The 21,277-nt window shown below is 39.2% G+C and overlaps 1 protein-coding gene across 18 annotated transcripts in view; it reads left to right on the top strand.

Moving 5' to 3' along the window:
• Window positions 1–21,277, top strand: part of ANK2 (ankyrin 2) — a 675,434-nt gene that overhangs the window by 89,123 nt on the left and 565,034 nt on the right. For 16 of the 18 annotated variants that reach the window (XM_032292547.1, XM_032292564.1, XM_032292560.1 and 13 more), the window contains exon 1: window positions 17,931–18,198. The exons of 1 other annotated variant lie outside the window; for it this stretch is intronic. The gene's annotated coding sequence lies outside the window, so the exon portion shown is untranslated. Of the gene's footprint in view, window positions 1–17,930; window positions 18,199–21,277 lie in introns of those variants that run through there. One more of the 18 variants, XM_032292510.1, reaches the window with a different exon arrangement.

Here is a 21,277-nt window from a genome sequence, read left to right as displayed (position 1 = left end):
TAATAAGACAAGTACATTTTATCATTGTTATTTATTTTCAAAACCCCCTGTTAATAATTTAGCTCATTATATCATTACATACTAATAATTAGATAGTAATTATTTTATATTTTGGCTTATCATATTACTGAATAACCAAATGATAGAAACTTAAAGATTGAAATGTATTAAGAGATGATTTTGTTATATACTATTTTTCATAAATGAGAAAACTAAAGCTCAGATAGAAATATAATAATTTTCTTTCTGACTTTTTTTTTTTTTTTTGAAACAGCGTCTTACTCTGTCACCTGGTCTGGAATGCAGTGATGCAATCTGGACTCACTGCAACCTTTGCCTCCAGGGTTCAAGTGATTCTCTTACCTCAGCCTCCTAAGTAGCTGGGACCACAGGCACGTGCCACCACATCCAGCTAATTGTTTTACATTTTTTTTGGTAGAGATGGGGTTTCACCATGTTGCCCAGGCTAATCTCGAACTCCTGAACTCAAGTGATCTGCCTGCCTCAGCCTCCCAAAGTGCTGGGATTATAGGCGTGTGCACCGCCCAGCCAATCATTTTCTCCATTGTAAGAGTTGTAAGCAGCTCCTCAGCACCCCATCATCACACTTTATTTGATTTATAGAGTTAACTAATTGTTGCCTTTACCCCCATCCAGTATGTCAGAAGACGTATTTTACAGTGCAAACACAGAACTCTGACGTGCTTTTGAAAGAAAATGTGAGTTCCATTTTAAGATAAGCTATAAAAGATTATGAAAATCCTGTGGAAAGTTTTCATGCAGTTAATAGTTTATTCGCACAGGTTTCTAACTTGGATGTCTTATAAAATTAGTTGATGTGCATTAAGATTTTATTTGTAAGGATTTGATGTCCTTAAAGTAGTATTTTGATAGATAAGTCTTCTTGTTTGGAAGAAGAATCAGATCATTTGTTGGGAGATAATTGATTAAGTGACTAATAGAAGCAGAGTATGTAGCTATCTTGTTTATTGCTTTGTCTATCCCTAGCTAATAAAGTAAAATTAATCCCATGACAAATACTCCTGGAAAAGCAATTTAAGTGTGATTAAGCCAACAAGGTCTAGTTTGCTTGTAGCAAAATACAATATGTAAGCCTAAATTTATGCTTAGTGATTTTCAGGCCTCAGGTTTAATTTCTTTCATCTGTATAAGTTGGTTGTTCTGTTTTCTTTTTGAGCCAAGAGAGGTGCTGAATACAGAGCTAAAGAAGCACTTTATTCTGCCACTCTCCCTTCTTTCCCTTCTCCCCAAACTATTTTAGCAGGGAATCAGTATTAAGTGCTTTCATCAAAGAGTAAACTTGCTGCCAGGAGCCTCATTTTCCTGCCAACATAAAAGTTTGGCTATAGATTTTTGATTTCAGGGTAACACAGCTCTTTCAAGGAGGACTCAGTGACAGAAACGGACTCTAGGCAACTGTGAGCATAATAGAATAGAATGAGCTTGGGTTATAGAGTCAGAAAATAACTAGATTTGGCTTCTAGTCCAAAAATGATAACATATTTGTTATGAAAATCAAATGAGGTAATGAATGTCAAGCAACAATAGCAGTATCTGGTACATGCTGCATAATTTAAAATTCTCTCTCTATCTTCTACTAATCTAATTTGGCTTCTTTTGGATTCCCTTGGAGACTACACTTTGCAATAATAGAAGTGGGGACAGGGAGCCCTGGGCAACTCCAGAAGCCATCTTATCTGTGGATGTTATTTTCCAATAAATGTAGAAGAGAGATTGAGATTACCACTCTCTGTTGTGCCCCATCCCTAAGCCCCACTCTAACTGCAGTGTAAATCCAATTAAACTACAGTCCTAGGAGATTCATGTTTGGTTATATTACTAGAGACTTGACATGATGATAACTAGCCCTTCTTTCCAGGGAAACGTAACCCAAGAATGGCCCCAATTGCTCCCAGAATCTCAGTGCTCAGGTAAAGTGTATAAATGAAAGATGGCAAGGCCTACAGACCCCTAAAGTTAGGTAAATGTCAAGATCCAGGAACAGGATTAGAAAAGGGGAACTAGATTTTTTTTTTTTTTTTTCTGAGCTGGAGTCTTGCTCTGTCATCCAGGCTGGAGTGCAGTGGCATAATCTCGGCTCACTGCAACCTCTGTCTCCTGAATTCAGCCAATTCTCCTGTCTCAGCCTCCTGAGTAGCTGGGATTACAGGCACCTGCCACCATGCCCGGCCCATCTTTCTTTTTTTAAATAATAACATATGTGTAAAGTTGTAGATAAGTTCTAAATAACATGAATTCTGATGTACGAAACATAACCTATCTCAATTCCTAGCCTAAGAGTCACTCACATAGAAGGTTCTTGTTGAAAGAATGAATAAGAATCCACACACCACATGCAACATTAACTACTTTTTTTTTGTGTGTGTGACTGAGTCTTGCTCTGTTGCCAGGCTGGAGTGCAATGGCATGATCTTGGCTCACGGCAACCTCCTGCTTCAGCCTCCCAAGTAGCCGGGACTACAGGCGCACGTCACCACGCCCAGCTAATTTTTGTATTTTTAGTAGAGACAGGGTTTCACCATGTTGGCCTGGATGGTCTTGATGTCTTGATGATGTGATCCTCCCTCCTCGGCCTCCCAAAGTGCTAGGATTACAGGTGTGAGCCACTGCACCCGGCCAGCATTAACTGCTAATAGAAAATAATCTAGGAAGCAATATAATACAAATTATTCATCCATCCATTCATTGGGTCAATGAAACGGAGTATATGCCATGCATGATGTTAGTTATTAGGAGTTCAAATTTCAGCAAAATGTGGAGTCAAGACAAACGTGCTTCCTTCTCTTCAAGAGCTCATATTCTGGTCTCTCTTAAGGAAGGAAGGCTGAGTCAGCAGGATATGATAGGTCAATTAAAGTATCCATTGAAAATACTTAACTCTTCCACTCTAGAGACTATATTTTTTTCTTTCACTTTTTTTGTCTTTTTGTTTTTTTCCTTTTTGTGGAGAACGGGGTCTCGCTATATTGCTCACGCAGGTCTTGAACTCCTGGGCTCAAGAAGACTATATTTTTTTCAAGCCAGATTATGATCAGCAATGCTACTGTATTCTAGTTTTGCCAAACTGTACTTTCTTTTACAAATTAGTATATGTATATAGTATATATACTAGTGTAGTGAGATATACTATAGATCTAGTGTATGTGTGTGTGTGTGTGTGTGTGTGTGTGTGTGTGTGTATGATATATTTATATTTCACAGGAATTTACTTCATATGATTCAGGCCCTCTTGAGTTCTGGGAGTGAAATAAATCCTAATAGCTGTAAGGCATTCATTGCATGTGATCAGTTAAATTTTCTTTACATCTAGAATGGTACCATTATTTGCCATCCTTGGGAGAATTTAGAAATAGTCACTCAAATAATTTTTTGTGCTCTGTGTTCAGACGAAGAACCCCTTTTGAGAAAGTCAGCCTTAGTGGCTTTTCTTCTTTTGTTTTCTTCTTCTTTTTTTTTTTTTTTTTGGAGATGGAGTTTTACTCTTGTTGCCCAGGCTGGAGTGCAATGGCGTGATCTCGGCTCACTGCAACCTCTACCTTCCGGGTTCGAGTAATTCTTCTGTCACAGCCTCCTGAGTGGCTGGGACTACAGGTGCCCACCACCACGCCCGACTAATGTTTTGTATTTTTAGTAGAGATGGGGTTTCACCATGTTGGCCAGGCTGGTCTCGAACTCCTGACCTCAGGTGATCCACCCACCTCGGCCTCCCAAAGTGTCCGGATCACAGATGTGAGCTGCTACACCTGGCTGGCTTCTCATTTTAAATGAAGCAATAAAATTGAGCTCCTGAACCTGCAACACTGAGAACTATTCATTGCACTACCGTAATGACAGAAATATGTAGGATATCAAAGGAGTCAGTTAGCTCTACAGTGGCATTACTGCTTCTGCCTTCCGTGTGAATTCAGGATGATGAGGGCATACATTGGCAACTGAATCATAGTCTGATTTCCTTCCCGTAGAGGCGGGGAGAAGGGGCTTATTTTTCGTGTGTGGGATTTATGTGTCTTAAATGCAAATTATTCCTTAATAGTCAACGAAACGCTGTAAAAATCATGCTGTCAATTTGTTCATTACACGGAAGCTATGCACTGAACTTCCTTTCTGAAGATAAATGTATACATGGTAGCTTGCTACTGAGGATCTGCATTACTCTTTCTACTTACTTAACTATTTATTGAGGTCATACCATGTCCCTCTTACTGTGTTTGGTCCTGATAACACAAAGGTGAACTGATCCTGGTCCAGTGGTGGTGAGAGACAAGTGAACAGGTAATTATAGTTGCTAAGTGTTAGTAAATGACAGAGAAGGTACAGGATGCTGTGGTCACAGAAGAAGAGACCCCTAACTTAGACTAAGGGGATTAGAGCAAGGCTTCCTGACTGATAAACTAAGTTAAAACCTATGAATTGAATGGGAGTCAGCTAAGTAAAGAAAAAGAAAGGTCTTTCTTGGAGAAAACAGTACATAGAGAGTTCCAGCATGCGTAAACATGCAAACTTAGGAAAATAAAAAGAGATGAGTGTGGTTTGAGATCAGATTGTGAGGGTGAGAAATGAAGCAAAGAGATAGCAGGAACACTCTCAACGAGGATGCTATAAACCCTCTTCGGGACTCTATTTTGAGAGCAATGAAGATCCATTAAAGTGCTTGAAGAAAGGTGCATCGTAATGAAATTTATGTTCTAGAAAGATAACTCTAGCTGCAGAATAGTGTATGATTAAGGGGAGGGTGAGGTGAAGGTCTGGGAGACCATTCATGATTTTTTTTGCAGCAATCTAGTAATGAGACAAATTTATAAATTTGCATGATATTTTCCGGGATCTGGTGACTTTTGTTGATGTAGGATGTGGCAGAAAAGGGTCAATTCCTGGTTTCCGGCTTGGGCCATGAGGTGAGATGGAGAAACAGGAGGAGTAGCAGGTTTCTTGAGGAAGATGACAAGTTCAATTTTAGGTGGTTTAGACTTGGGGTGTTTGTGCATCAACCGAGGAGTCTTTCGGGGTGCAAAGTTTAGAGAGAGATTGGAGGAAGCTGTTGTTCATATTTTAATTGCTGCTCCTCTTGCCAATCCTCCCTTAGGGTGCCACTGTGAAATTAAGAATTTATGAATTAGAGATATTTCCTGTGGAATTGGATCCAAAAAGTACAAAAGGAAAGAGCATGCAGCTTGCTGCTTCTTGGGAGCTTAATGGGCTGAGGGTGCACTATTTTATCATTTTCCACCAGCGACATAATGCTTGTTCCTTCCCATTGATTTAAATAAAGGTATTTATATTTTATATATGCAAATTTACATATTCACAGATAAAGCCCTTGATGTATCTGTTGATGTGCTTATCTCTGGGAACTGAGATTAAGTGGAGGAGAGGGGAATTATTACTTTATATAACCTCATATTGCTATACTTGTTTTTGCACAGACAACTTATTTTTTTGAAAAATATAATTAAAATTATTAAGTAAATAGTTGAGTAGAAATTTTGAGCAGATTGGATTGAAAAAAATAATTGAAGTGACAGGCAATGTAGACTTTTTTTTTGAAGAGCAATGTAGACATCATAGGAGTAAAAAAAAATGATACGTCTCAAACTATATGGGGCAATCCTCCTGTCCATGATTCCTCCCCAGGTGGCTTGTTAGGAATTGTGTGTAAATGATTTTTGCCATCCAGTTGCTACCTCTTATTTATTCTCCTGTATAAAGCACCCACCATTACCTCTGTTATCAAGACTGATGCTCAGTTGGTCCTCACTGGTAGGCCGCAGTGGGTTATTTATAGCCTGTGTCTGTTCTGATTGGTCTGATTACTGGCTGTTGTTATAACTGCTGCTTTAGTGATTTATATTCTCTGACACCACTGATTTAGGTAGCTTTTCTTGACACCTGCCTCTTCATCTCCTTTTAAGTTTCTCCACTATTCCCTGGAGAATATCTATCATAGTAGTAGATATCTAGTAGTAGTTATCTATCATAGCATCTATAGTAGCCTGAATAATGGTCCTCAAAGATACCAGGCCCTAACTCTGAGAACCCTTAAATGTTATCTTATTTGGAAAAAGGCCTTTGCAATGTGATTAACGATCTCGATATGGCAAGATTATACTGTATTATCCAGATGAGCACTAAAAGTCCACTTTATAGTGATAGGCAAGTGTCTTTATAGGAGGCAGGAAGAAGGGCAGTTTGACACAAGAACAGAAGAGAAGGCTAGGGAAAGGAGGTGTAGATCGAGATTTGAAAATGGAGGCCTTGAAGACTGGAGTGATGGATGTGGCCGCAAGTCAAAGAATGCTGGCTGCCACCAGAAGCTGGAAGAGGTGAGGAGCAGATTCTCCCTCTAGAGCTTCTGGAGGAAACACAGTTCTGTGGACACTTGATCTCAACCCTGTGAAACTGATTTCAGACTTTCTACTTGCAGAAATGTGAGAGCATAAATATCTCAAATGTTGCATGGAACCTACTTATACTAGAAATATACTATTGTTTATTTCAAATTCAACAAGGCAGGCCTCTTATATTTTATTTAGTAACCTTCTATAGAGACTATGTTTTAATCATCTCTGTATTGTTTAGCATGTTTGATAAGTGGATGTTTGTTGAATAAATAAATGAAATGATAATTTTGCAAAGAGTTAAAAAGTATTTTTAATATCAAAATTTCCAAATAGTATAATAGAGAGAATAGCATAATGAAGCTCCTTATCTGCAAATAGTATAGTAGAAAGTATAGTATAATGAAGCCCCTTATATACATTGTAGCTTTTATAATCATTGATGTGTGACCAATCTCACAGTTTTTTAAATTTTATTTTTGAGATGGAGTCTTGCTCTGTCACTCAGGCTGGAGTGCAGTGGCATGATCTCAGATCACCGCAACCTCTGTCTCCTGGGTTCAAGCAATTCTCCTACCTCAGTCTCCCAAGTAGCTGGGACTACAGACGAGTGCCACCACACCCGGCTAATTTTTGTATTTTTAGTACATATGGAGTTTCACCATATTGGTGAAGCTGGTCTTGAACTCCTGACCTAGGTATCCACCCACCTCAGCCTCCCAAAGTGTTTATGACCATATGTATGAGTGTACAAAGAGACAGGGCTAAGGTGGCAATAGCTTTGCATTTCAAGATGATACCTCCTTCGACAAGAATTGAAGAAATCGAGAGTGATAAGCATTTGCATATAGATAACAGGAGAGTAAAACACAATGTATCCCATTGAGGGGGGTTGTTATAAAATGCCAGGAGATACAGAGGACATGGATGATATTTTCTAAATATAAATTGCAACATGTGAGGTGGGAGGATTGCTTGAAGCCAAGAATTCAAGACAGATATAGAAGACATGGATGATACCTTCCAAATATAAATGCAAATATACATTGGAACATGTGAGGCAGGAGATTGTTTGAGGCCAGGAGTTTAAGACTCATCTGGGCAACACAGCAAGACCCTATCTCTACAAAAACAACAAACAAAAAACCTGCCAGGCATGGCTGCACATGGAGGTTACCCTCCAGGGTATCTAGTCCTAGAGGCCGAGGCTGGAGGATTGCTTGAGCCCAGGAGTTCAAGGCTGTCATTAACCATGATTGTGCCACTGCACTCTAGCCTGGCCAAAGAATTGTGGCCCCTTCTCTAAAAAATAAAATAAAATAAAATTGCAACCTGGACACAAAAATTGGTAGATGTAACTTCTGGTAGTCTTGTTCTGCTGAAAACAAAACATTTGATGAGCCCTCAACTAACTTTGCTGCCCATTTCACCTCTTAGAATGGTGAGGAACCAATCAGAACAGTTAATCAGAACTTTATTCTGTGCTAGTCACTTCTACATCTGCAGCCTGGAATAGGTTAGAGGAAAGGTGTGACCGAATCATCCCTGAATGTGAAGTAGCCACGGGAAAGAGGGCTGGGCTGAGTCAGATCACTGTTTGTAGGAAAATTAGGCCTCAAAAATTCAAATGAAAGACATGTTTAATTGCATCATGAGGATGTTGAAAGGCAGGCAGGTGCTAGAGAAGTGGAAAATTCTTTAAAAAATGAAATTTTACAACTATGCTTCAAACATTTTTACAAAGTGAGAGGAAACCAGAAGGCATTTGAGAGCTGTTATTGGTTGCCCACCTTTGTACCAGGTACCTTTGTTACCAGGTAACATGAACCAAAATGGGCCAGGCCAACAAGTCAGTCAGCAGATTCTTTTTGGTGCTCGCTATGCACCAGGCACTGATCTAGGCCCTGGAGAGACTGTCATAAATAAGCTAGACAAGGGTCCGTTTCTTCAAGAGCCAGTGTTCCTGGGGTGGTGTAAAACAACAAAGGCGTGGGGACTGTGACAAAGTAGATGGGCATGCAGATTTTTGTATCTTTATTTTTAAATTTTTAAACTTTTAATTGTTATGGATACATAATAGGTATATATATTTATGGAGTATATGTGATGTTTTGATACAGGCATACAATGTATAATAATCACATTAGAGCAACCCAGGTATTCATTACCTCAAGCATTCATCGTTTCTTTTTGCTAGAAACATTCCAACATTTCTCTCTTTTAGTTATTTTTAAATATACCATAAATTATTGTTGATTATAGTAACCCTATTGTGTTATCAAAACTAGATCTTATTCATTCTCTCTAAATACATTTTATTTAGATTAACCATCTCCACATCCCCCCGACACACACACTACCTTCCTAGCCTCTGGTAATGATCATTCTACTCTCCATTTAATTGTTTTAATTTTTACCTCTCACATATGAATGAGAACTTGTGAAATTTGTCTTTCTGTGCCTGGCTCATTGCACTTAACATAATGTTCTCCAGTTCCATCCATGGTGTTGCAAATGACAGGGTTTCATTCTTCTTATGCTGGAATACTACTCCGTTGTGTGTATATATACTACATTTTCTTTATTCATTCATCCACTGATGAATACTTAGGTTGATTCCAAATCTTGGCTATTGTGAACAGTGCTATGATAAACAGGCGAGTGCAGATATCTCTTCAATATACTGATTTCAGCAAATTTAGGTGCAGTGCTCCAAGCCTATAACCCCAGCGCTTTGGGAGGCTGAGGCAGGGGGGTTGCTTGAGCCCAGGAGTTTGAGACCAGCCTGGGCAAGATGGCAGGACCCCGTCTCTACAAAAAAACAGAACAAATAGCTGGGCATGATGGCACATGCCTGTAGTCCCAGCTACTCAGGGAGGCTGAGGTGGGAGGATTACTTGGGTCCAGTGAGGCTGAGGCTGCAGTGAGCTGTGATGATGCCACTGTACTTCAGCCTACGTGACAGAGTGAGATCTTGTTTCAAAAACGAAAAAGGGAAAAATATGTATACTGATTTTCTTTCTTCTGGATATATACTTAGCAGTGAGGTTGCCGGATCTTATGGCAGTTCTATTTTTAGTTTTTTGAGGAATCCTCTTTTTTTCTTTTTTTTTGTTTAAGAGTGTGCTGGGAAAACAAAATGAGTCTTCAGGGGGAATAATCCGGGTTTTCCAACCGTTTCCAACTCTCTTCTGTGGGATAAAGCTCGTGTTTATTAGCATGGCTTCCAAGGCTCTCTCTGACGGAGCTCTCTTTTAACTGCCTCTGCATCCTTATTTCCTGCTGCTCTACAATCTCCGTTAAGTGGTGTAGAACTCTTTCTAGTCTCTACGCACACTGTGCTGTGCTGCAACTCTGTTCCTGTCATTCTTCTTGGGGGCCTGCCTGTCTCCTGTAATGGTTGCTATTAAAATACCTGAAACTCATTAAGTGTCAGTTGAATTGAACTGAATGAGACTTCATATTGTCCTTAAGGAACTAAAAATCTGCTTGAGGAGACAAACACGTATGGAGATACCTTCCTAGAAGTGCATTTAAGTCTCATAATGAGTTCACAGTTTCAGGTTGCAAGGAAGAATATGTCAGAACAATAAAAATGGTCAGAACGGTTACTATTCTTTGAGGAGAGTAGGAGAATTGGCAAAGGTTCTGGGTGATGGTGAATTTTATCCATGTTTTTAGAAAGGGGGTAAAATTTGGATTTTGGCGTACAATATGGTTTCACATTGGTCCTCAGCAACATTTAGACTGAATTTTAAAATAGGTGGTTTGTGATTACTTAGATTAGGGAGAAATAATCAGTAGGAATAAGTTTGGGTTTACAAAGAGCAAATGAGATCAAAGAAACCTTGGTCTTTTCTTTCATAGGTCTCCTAGTTAATAAAGAAATGCTGAGGATCTACTATTTCGACCTGACCTTGAGCAATCCCCCAGAAAGCAGCATTTGGTTGCTTTGCTATAGGACTTGGCCCTTTGTTCTTTGTCAGACTGTGGGTGATGCCAAAAAAAGATATGTTTATTAAATTTGCAGATGACTAAGTTTTAATGCTTTGAAAAATAGAATTGGGATTTATAATTAGGCTGAAATGATAACCCAACATTGAAAAGATGAAATTTTATCAGGACGCATATAACCATATATATACAAATAATTCAGCATTCATGTGCTTATGTTCAAGAAAATGACGGTCTACTTTAAGAACAGTCAGTGAGAAAGTTCTAGTGATTTTAGTTGACTGCAAGCTCAATGTGAGCCAATAGTGAGGAGTACTGCCAAGACATGGGGATACAAATCTACACTGCATTCATAACAGCTGAGTGTCCAGGGTAAGGGAAATAATCATCCCACTTCTTTGTGATTCTCAGACCACACACATTTGGATTCTTGAGTCCTTAGATCTGGGTTCCCTCTTTCAAGAGGAAATATTGACAAAGTGGAGCCTATCCGGAAGTGGGTGAGCAGGATGATGAAGAGAGCAAGAATCATGTCAAATAGGAAATGGCTGAATAAAGTGGGAGCATAATTACTCTCTCCCATTATGTGAAAGAAGGAGTAATCAAACATGATGTCACTCGAGAGCAGAACTAAAACCAGTGTGGTTGGAGAATTTAAAGAAAGCAAATTATGATACAATACAAAGAAGAAATACCAAATTTAGCTCTTAAAATTTAAGCGGGATTAAATATTAGTTGTCAGTTTTCTAGAGATGATAATTCTTCCCAATTCAACTTTCATCAAAACTCAACAGAAAACCAAAAGACAAAAAGACCTGTGGTATTTTGGGGGGGGGTTGAAGGCAAATTCCAAAAATCACCCAGAAAAATAAATAGATGACAACGATTTTGAAAATTAGAAAGAGAAAGTTGGTTCATTACTACATAGGCTATAATGATTAAATGAAAATGACACTGGTACAGACAAATCAATGGAATAGTTATCTCGGTGATAGACTCTGGTATAACAATAACTTAATAGAAAACAAAAGAAGTATAACAACTAGGACATACAGAGAGACTATTTACTTATTTAGACAGAGTGTCACTCTGTTGTCCAGACTGGAGTGAAGTGGCGTGATCTTGGCTCACTACAACATCTGTCCCCTGGATTCAAGTGATTTGTCTGCATCACCCTCCTGAGTAGCTGGGATTACAGATGTGTGCCACCATGCCTGGCTAATTTTTGTATTTTTAGTAGAGATGCCGTTTTGCCATATTGGCCAGGCTGGTCTTGAACTCTTGAACTCCTGAGCTCAGATGATCCACTCACCTGAGCCTCCCAAAGTGCTGGGATTACAGGTGTGAGCCACTGTGCCCGCCCAGAGAAACTAGTAAATTTTCTAGGACAATTCATTTGGTAATTGGAGAAAGACAAAACACTGCCAAAAAAACTTCCTAGTAATTTAAATGAAATGTTAAACGGTTATAAATAAATAAATAAATAAAACCAGGCTGGGCGCGGTGGCTCATGCCTGTAATCCCAGCACTTTGGGAGGCCTATGTGGACAGATAACATGAGCCCAGGAGTTTGAGACCAGTATGGGCAACATGGCAAAACCCCAGGTCTACTAAAAATGCAATTGAGGTGGGAGGATCACCCGAGCCTGGGAAAGTCAAGGGCCATGATTGCGCCACTGCACTCCAGCCTGAGTGACAGAGTGAGACCCCATCTCAGAAAAAGCTCAAAAACACAAAAATTAGAAAAATTAGAACTGAGTACTTAAAAAAATTCCTGCATTTGGGGAGAAATGTTGTTCTATTACATTTTACTGTAAAATATTTCAAATATTAAAATAAATAGGGAGATAGTACAACAAATACCCATATATTCCTTATCTAGGTTCGCCAATTGCTAACATGTTGCCATATTTACTTTGTTGTCTTTTTAAAGCATTTGGAGGTAAATTATAATGTTGCTTTACCATTATGTTCTTTAGTACCTCTAAAATAAAGATATTTTCTTTTTCTGTATTTGTTTTTTGTTTTTTTTTTAGTAGAGGTGGGGTTTCGCCATGTTGGTCAGTCTGGTCTCCTGACCTCAGGTGATCCACCCACCTCAGCCTCCCAAAGTGCTAGGATTACAGTCTTGAGCCACTGTGCCTTGCCAAATAAAGATATTTTTCTTAACTAAGCACAATACTTTTATCATGATCACATCTACAAAATTAAATAATTCTCTGCTATCTTCTGATGCCCAGCACACATTCAGATTTCCTCCGTTGGCCCCAGTGTGTTTTCCAGCGAAGTTGGTCAAATCAGGATCTAGTCAATGGCCTGCATGGTTTTTAATATGTAGTGAGCTATAGCTTGTATTTCTCTGTTAGTTAAGAAAAGTTCTGTTTCTTTGTTACATTTTCTTGTTGAAGAGACTGGATCAATTATCTGGTAGAATTCCACCTTCTGGATTTATATGATTGTTTCCTTCTGGTTTCATTTAAAGTTTAGTTAACTCTCCGCTGTATTTCCTGGGGACTGGAAATTTTGATCTAAAGTTGTTATTGATGTCAGATAAACCATTTTTGTCAAGAGTATTTCATGGGTGATGCCATGAACATTATATTATATCATACCAAGAGTTGGACAATACTTAGTTGTGTTACTTTTTATGATACTAAGATCGATCCTTAAATTAATGATAAATGGGAAAATTACCAGATCTCTCTATTATAAAGTTATGATTTCCCCCCTTGAGACAAGTAAATATTCTGTGTGTTAAGAACTCAGCAGCAGATTAGTATCCAGTAGTTTTATCAACCTCACACTCAATGCTTTTGACACCTATTGCTGACTGTTGTCTGAACTAGTTACTCCGAGTTGCAAAATGATTTTTTTCAATTGTTAATCTTTTTGCTTTCATTAACTAAGATTCTTCTAATAGAGTTCCCCTTATTAATTAGAGCTATGTATTACTCCAAAATAGATTTCCATTTAGAAAAGAAATAATTCATACTTAACTTTCTCTCTTGACTAATATTGGTGTAAGGAATTGGTATAATAGTTACCTCAATTAGGGCAAATATGTCTTTTCATTCTGGGTTGAGTATCATTTGGACTTTTATATATTCAAGTGTGTCAATCAACTGTAGTATTCTTTATGATGCTGTGACAGATTGTATTTACAAAAGCAGGATACACCAATATATTCAGCCTCACATGGTCTCCCTATAATGTGGTATTGACCCATCTCCATTGCTTCTGCCTGGCACTTTCTTGGGACACATGCTTTTAGTGAAATCCAGCCACCCTGAAGCCACCATATTAAAAGAGCATAAGGAAAAGCAACATAAGAGGTACACAGAGATGATTAAGGAGCCCTAATTATTCCATCCCTTAGTGTTCCAGTTCAGGCACCAGAACTGGAACACTAAGGGATGGAATTCACTCACATATGAGTGAATGAACCGTCAGAAGATTTCAGTCTCCAGCTTTTGAGGTGCTCAGATGATGCTAAGTGGAATAGAAACCAGCTAACCCCCTAAGCCCTTCCCAGACTACAGATTTGTGAGAAAAATTAATGTTGTTTTATGCTAAGTTTTGCATGACTTCTTATAGAGCCACACTAGAAAAGATGCTTTGGTGAAGTTGGGCTTTGGGGGCCTCTCCAAGTTGGCTCCTGTCCTTTGACATGACTCCTCTTCAGTAATTTCCTTGCTTTCTAATATAAGACAATGTGTTAAGCTCATCTTATACATTCTCTGCCTCAGATTTAAAATCAGCTCTTTCCCCAAATAGCCTGGTTCTTTTTAGTGAGGAATGGTATTTAGAGTTTAAAATCTGGTGATTGGCCGGGCATGGTGCCTCATGCCTGTTATATGAGCACTTTGGGAAGCTGAGGAGGGTGGATCATGAGGTCAAGAGTTCAAGACCAGCCTGGCCAACATAGCGAAACCTCGTCTCTACTAAAAATACAAAAATTAGCCAGGCGTGGTGGCACATGCCTGTAATCCCAGCTACTTGGGAGGCTGAGGCAGGAGAATCACTTGAACCCAGGAGGTGAAGGTTGTGGTGAGCCGAGATCATGCTACTGCCCTCCAGCTTGGGCAACAGAGTGAGACTCCATCTCAAAAAAAAAGAAAAAATCTGGTCATTATGGAAACTTTCAGTGGAACAATTTACAATGAAAAAATTACACATAATGACAATAAAACACTTCAACATGTTTCCCAAAAGCAGAATTGAAAGGCAAACAATGAAATTCAACAGGACAGACAAGAAAAATATTAAAAATTCAATAAAAATAAAAATCCATGCGGACAAGCAATTCTTACAAGATGGAACACGAATGAATAGTAATCATTGAATCATTTTCAACTTCCTATACTATTTTTCATTTATCAAATTAGATTTTATTTATTTATTTACTTATTTTTGAGCCAGGGTCTCACTCTGCTACCCAGGCTGGAGTGCAGTGGTGTGATCATAGTTCACTGAAGCCTTGACCTCTCAAGCTTAATCCATCCTCCTGCCTCAGCCTCCCAAGTAGCGAGATCTTGGCTCACTGCAACCTCCGCCTCCTAGGTTCAAGTGATTCTCTTGCCTCAGCCTTCTGAGTATCTGGGATTACAGGCACCTGCCACCATGCCTGGTTAATTTTTGTGTTTTTAGTAGAGATGGGGTTTTACTATGTTGGCCAGGCTGGTCTTGAACTCCTGACTTCAGGTGATCCACCTGCCTTGACCTCCCAAAGTGCTGGGATTGCAGGTGTGAGCCATCGTGCCTGGTTAATACACTTCTTCAGTAAAAAAATATATATACAATTTTAGTTTTCCTTAGTTTAATAATTAGCTGTTTTCAATAAAATGGTCACAAAATATGCAAACCCTTGGTTTTCATTATTGTTTTTTGTTCCTTACTTTTAAAGTTAATTGTGCCATTTTCTTTATATGTTAATTGAGGCTATAATATCATTACTTGATATTATAATCAATATAATAGTATTCACATATTTTTGTTATGTATAGCTTCAAATAGTTATATAATTACTAATATAATAATAAATTTGTCATTTAATATATATTATTTAACTCATCTATTTGCTTTGTACCAAGTGTGTAATATTTTCCCCTGGGATGACCAGGATTCTTGTGACTGTAGAATTCAATAGAGATTCCATGGGCACTTGAGTTCCATTTTTTCTCATTGGAAATAGGCTATATAAAGAATAAAACTGCTCAAATCTCCTACTACTGTTTCTACTGAAACAGAACATCTCTGATACCAGATGTGTGGGTTTTTCACATCAAGAAATTCTCCAATTTTCTGCAGATACCGAGTGTCCTACAATTTAATTCAATTCTGACACTGACTACCCAGAGTTAATGCAGACACCACAGTTAAGGGCTCAGTCCCACAAGACTGCCCCTGACTTCAAATAAAAGTCACAGGTAGTGGGTACTCAGGTTACCTGCACTTTTGTCCAACTTGGCTACAAATTGCGGGCTCCCATGACTCCCTCCTTACGTTTGATAATTTGTTATAACAGCTCACAGAACACAGGGAAACACTTTACTTATTATTACCAGTTTGTTATAAAGATATTATAAAGCACACAAATGAACAGCCAGATAAAAAGGCATGTAAGGTGAGGTCTGGACGTGTCCAGAGTGCAGAAGCTTCCGTCCTGTGGTGTTAGGTGTGTGCTACCCTCCCAACATGTGGATACATTCACCAATCGGAAGCTCTCCGAATCCTATTGTTAATGGTTTGATTTACGGAGGTTCTGTTACATAGGTATGGTTGATTAAATCATTGGCCATTGGAGACTGACTCAATCTTCAGCCCCACTCCTCTCGATGGAGCTGTGGTGGATCTGAAAGTTTAGATCCTCTAATCACATGGTTGGTTTCTCTGGCAAAGAGCTCCCATTATGAAGCTACCTAGGCAGGTCCCTGCCCTCACCAAGAGTCACCTCATTAGCATAAACTCAGGTTTGGTTGAAAAGGCCTTATGAATAGCAAATTATGCTCATCTCACCTCATTATCTAGGAAATGACTAGGGTTTTATAAGCTCTGTGCCAGAAACTAGGGATGAAAATCAATATATGTATTTGTTTATATATCATAATATCACAGTTAATTATTTTACACTCACTATTTAATTGAACACCTATTATGTTCAAGTCACTGAAAATACTACCAAAGTGCATGATATTAAATGGGTTTGTAATCTAGTTAGGGATATGCTGTTTCCACACAGGTATCTGAAATATAGTTGATAGATCAAATACATGGAAAGTAATGCAGTTAAAGTAGACAAATAAAATGAATTCTTGCTGGGCAGGGTGGCTCACACCTATAATCCCAGCACTTTGGGAGGCAACGTGGGCAGATCACTTGAGGTTAAGAGTTCGAGACCAGCCTGACCAACATGGTGAAACCCTGTCTCTATTAAAAATACAAAAATTAGCCAGACATGGTGACGCATGACTGTAATCCCAGCTACTTGGGAGGTTGAGGCAGGAGAATTGCTTGAATCCTAGAGACAGAGGTTACAGTGAGCCAAGATCATACCACTGCAGTCCAGCCTGGGGGACAGAGCAAGACTGCTTCTCAAAAAAAAAAAAAAAAAAAAAAGGTAAATTCCCCTCTGCTAGGGGGGAGCATTACTTTTTTTGTAATTTTAGAAATACATTTCTGGTCACAGCTGTCTAAGCGGGCTATAATTCTGCTTCATAAAGTCTTAATGATTTTGTTTATTCTTAAAGGTTACATGTGTTAACATTTATCCTAATGGAATTAACATAAAACATGGTTTTGTTGCCAGCCTTTAGATTCAGTATTAGACATAGAACATTTTATAAGGAACCTTGATAAGACTCTTGCTTTCTTGTCTTATCACAGTAGTAGAATTAGAAACTCTGTGACAAATATCCAACCCCTCCACCATTTTGATAATCTTTTTTTGGACTAGGTACATGGTAGGTGATCAATAAATGATTACTGAATGAATGAATGTAAGCCTGAATGGATAGTTCTCACTTCCTATCTGCTTATCTCTATCTGTCTAGATCTGTAAGTCTATTTTTGTTGGACTATATGCGAATCTTCTCAAAATAGAATTATTGTATATTGCACTGAGTCTAATGGTTACCTCCCTGAGATTGTCCATGAACTAAATTCAGTGGTGACTAGCTTAAAACACACACACACACACCACCTACCAATATTTTATGACTTAAACATATATATGTGTGTGTGTATATATATATGTGTATATATATATATATATGTATAAACTCATATAAAAGCTGATCTACTGAAACGTGGTGGGCTATGGTGGTGGTAGTGATTTATAGATGAAATCACTCCCACGACATTGGCAACTTGGCAGTAGCTCATTCCTCAGCTTCCCTGAACTGGGCAGGGAACTCCGGTTACTTCCCATGTATCTGATACATTTAGGCTGCAACGAATTCAAGTGCTTTTCTTGCTTATTTTTTCCCTTCTTTTAGAACAGAAGAAACCAGAAAAAAAATATTTTATGAGAAAACAACAGTTCCTTACTCTGTACCACCTGCTTAAATGCAAACCAAAGGCACCCAAATGATGCAACCCATGAGTGTGGAAGAGGCTGGCGGATGGGTTGTCACGTCTGGCTGATCTGATGTCAGAGCAGATCATGTGGTGCTCTGTGGGCAGCTGGGACTGGCCCGCCGAAAGCACATGGATTACAGTCTGAGGCTGTAATGGGAAAGTCGGTTCCTGGGCTGCTGTCTCATAGACATCAGCTTGCAGGGAAGCTGGGGGCTCTCCGACTTGCCCTGCTTCAGGGCCCCTCCTGCTGCGTGACTCACAGGCACATTGCAGAGAGAAGCTGCCGCTCCCAGTAAGTGCTTAAAGAAGGTCTTTATTCAGAGCATTTTGGAAGCGGGGAGGAAGTGTTTGTGTTGATAGGGGGTGCTGGAAGCCTTTGTAAACCGCCCCCCCCAGCCTGGATCTGGGCTAGGCAGTGGCGCTTTCTATGCCATCCTGGAGTTCAAAGGCAGTGCTAATGTGCAAATATTCCCCAGCCCTGATTTTGGTTTGTTCTCCATGTGATGTGTTTTTCTGCTTTGCATTTTCTATTTCTGTAATCGTAGGGTAGATTTTTAAGATCTGGTTAAAGTGAATTGATTTTAGATTTCCAGCCCCAGAGCGGACTTGGTTTTCTCTGTATGATAAGCAGGGAGAGGGGCAAGAGGGTGGTGGCTCTTTTGGTCAGAATCACTGCTTGTGTTAAGACACCGGCTATGTCTGTGCCGGAGAAAGTGGGTGCCACCCCTTCTCTGCACTGGGTGAGTAGGTGGTGTGAGAGAAAGCGGGGGTGAACCAGCAGTGAAGAGATTTGACTAGTTTTTGGTAAACAGCAGAGCTGTTAGTCTATTGCCTTTTTTTATGGTCAAAATTCATATTAGATAGTGTCAGCTGGCAGAACAGGTGCTGGCAGTGGAAGAATGATGGAGTTCTTTCTCCCTTGCCCAGCTAGTCAATTGTCTTTCCTGCATCAACAGCCCAATTAAGCAATAGAGAGAAATGTGACAGATACAGATTCCTGAGTACTGTGTTTTGTTTTTGTTTGGTTGGTTTTTATTTTTTATTCTTAACAAGCACCACATTCCTGCAGTCATGCATCAGGAATGATTCTCACCTCGACAGTGTCTTAGGTGTGGCCTTTTTGGAGAGCAAGGGAATAAATTCAATAACATCTTTTTGTTCCTTCTGGGCATATAACATTAAGTTTATTTTAGAGACTGAAAATAAATGTGTGTGGTTGGAAGGAAATATAAAGGGGAATTTAGAAGAACAGATTGTTTATTTGCCCTGGCATTTTTCTGTGAACACTTGATAGAGTTCTAGGTCAAGGTGTATGGTGTCCCTTTGGGGGATAATAGGCAAATAATTAGGCTATGGCTTTAAGCATTGGAAAATCTTTATTTTTTTAAGGAATAGACCCTAATGTTTTCTGTGAATTTCTGCACAAACCATAGGCTTTGGGGCCAAAGACTGATTCCAGAAATACTTAAGCGTTGAAGAAACTTTTGGGTGAGAAAGATGATGGTATGAATGCAAAGAAAATATGCTTAGATGAGATTTGTCCTATTTTTTTAGCCTTTTGCAGTAGATGGTTTAAGTCAGAGAACACTAAACAACAGAAGAAAGCATGCCCCACCCAGAGTGTTGTGAACACAGATGATTCCCCTCCCATTCTCTTCCACTGAACTGCATAAACTCTAGCAGAGAGGCAGTTCTAATTCATCTTTTGAGCCCTGTATGTTATAGGTACAAGCCGTATAAAATGAAGACATAGAAAAATGGAAGATCCTCCAACCCCACCCTACTTTCTCCTTCCATATTGTTAAATGAAGCTAGATTTATCCTGGAAAGGGTCTCCATCACTGCTTGTAATTTTGTTAGCCATTTCATGTAGGTTGAGCCCGGTGAGAGGAATTCAGAGGTTCTCTTCTTGACCCAGCCCTCCTTCTCTGCCTGGACCACACCCCCTTTTTTGGCCACATGCCGAAAATTCTCTCTGAAGGGGAGTGTGCTAAAATGATGCCCATTCTTGGGCACACGGATTCCTCGGTTACAAAACTGAAGCACCCTCATTTCTCTGCAGACACATATCTGTGAAGATACCCATTTATGGGGGTTTTTAGAATTCCTTTTCTTTAAAAATTAACACAGTAATATGAAAAGAAATGGAAGAAAGTGATACATTTTTCTATCTCACACAACTCTATTTAATGTCCTGTATTCTCTTTCTGTCTTAATCATCACATTAGGCTGGCTATGTTCAATGAAGAGGGGTTATCCACAATTCTCCAGATTTCTCCTTTTCAGGGAAGGTACCTATAGTTATAGACTTAGAGCAGGATCAGACCCTATTAGCACTGATAGTTCAGCTGTATTTCACAGAGAGGAAAGCTGGCTAGAGTTACACATCTGATGAGTGACAGAGTTGGGACCAGAATCCAAATCGCCTGACTCCCAGCCCAGTGCTCCTTCTGCAGTCATGCAACCTAGGGAGAGAATATTTTCTTTAAAAATTAGGTGTTTTAAAAAATTTCTGGTTATTTTTTATTTGATTTATAATACTGTGGAATTATTAGCATAGTAAAATGACTGTAATTTCACTTTCTTTGCCTCTTTGCCGAAGAGTGTCTTGCAATAGATTGGAAAGGTTTTTTTTTTTTTTTTTTTTTTTTTAAATTAGAGGTAAGTTCTTGCTATATTGTCTAAGCTGGACTCAACTCCTGGGCTCAAGCAGTCCTCCTGCCTTAGCCTTCCAAGTAGCTAGGATAACAGGCATGAGCCACTGTGCCCAGCTTTGCCTTTGTTTTTCTGTTTGTTTTCTTGAGATAGAGTCTCTCTCTGTTGCCCAGGTTGGAGTGCAGGGGCATGATCATAGCTCATGTAACCTTAAACTCAGGCTTAAACAATCTTCAGCCTTGGACTTCTGAGTGGCTGAGGCTACAGGCACATACTGCTTTACGGGGATAATTAAAAAATTTTTTCGTAGAGATGAAGCCTTGCTATGTAGTCAGGGATGTTCTGAAACTTCTGGGTTCAAGTGATCCTACTGTGTTAGATTCCCAAGTAGCTGGGATTACAGGCATGCACCATCATGTCTAGTTCAGATTGGAAAATCTTTACCAAGAAAATTAAGTTCTGTTTTCTTAGGAAAGTAGCATGTTTATATTCTTTGTGGGTCATGTGATGCGATCTCAAATACCTGATCATTATAGTTTTCTAATCTTTGCTTTCTGAGAATGTAGACCACCCTATCTGTTTTTTTTTTTTTTTGAGACTGGGTCTCATTCTATCATCCGGGGTAGAGTGCAGTGGTGTGATGACAGCTCATGTAAATTGAACTCTTGGGCTCAAGTGATCCTCTTACCTCAGACTCTCAAGTAGCTGGGATTATA

The sequence above is a fragment of the Sapajus apella genome, unplaced genomic scaffold, assembly GCF_009761245.1.
Source record: "Sapajus apella isolate SASKATOON/1434 unplaced genomic scaffold, GSC_monkey_1.0 scaffold27, whole genome shotgun sequence".
In the NCBI taxonomy this organism is placed as follows: Eukaryota; Metazoa; Chordata; class Mammalia; order Primates; family Cebidae; genus Sapajus; species Sapajus apella.
Note: the sequence above shows the minus strand (reverse complement) of the source record. Positions and strands in the feature narration are given on the sequence as shown.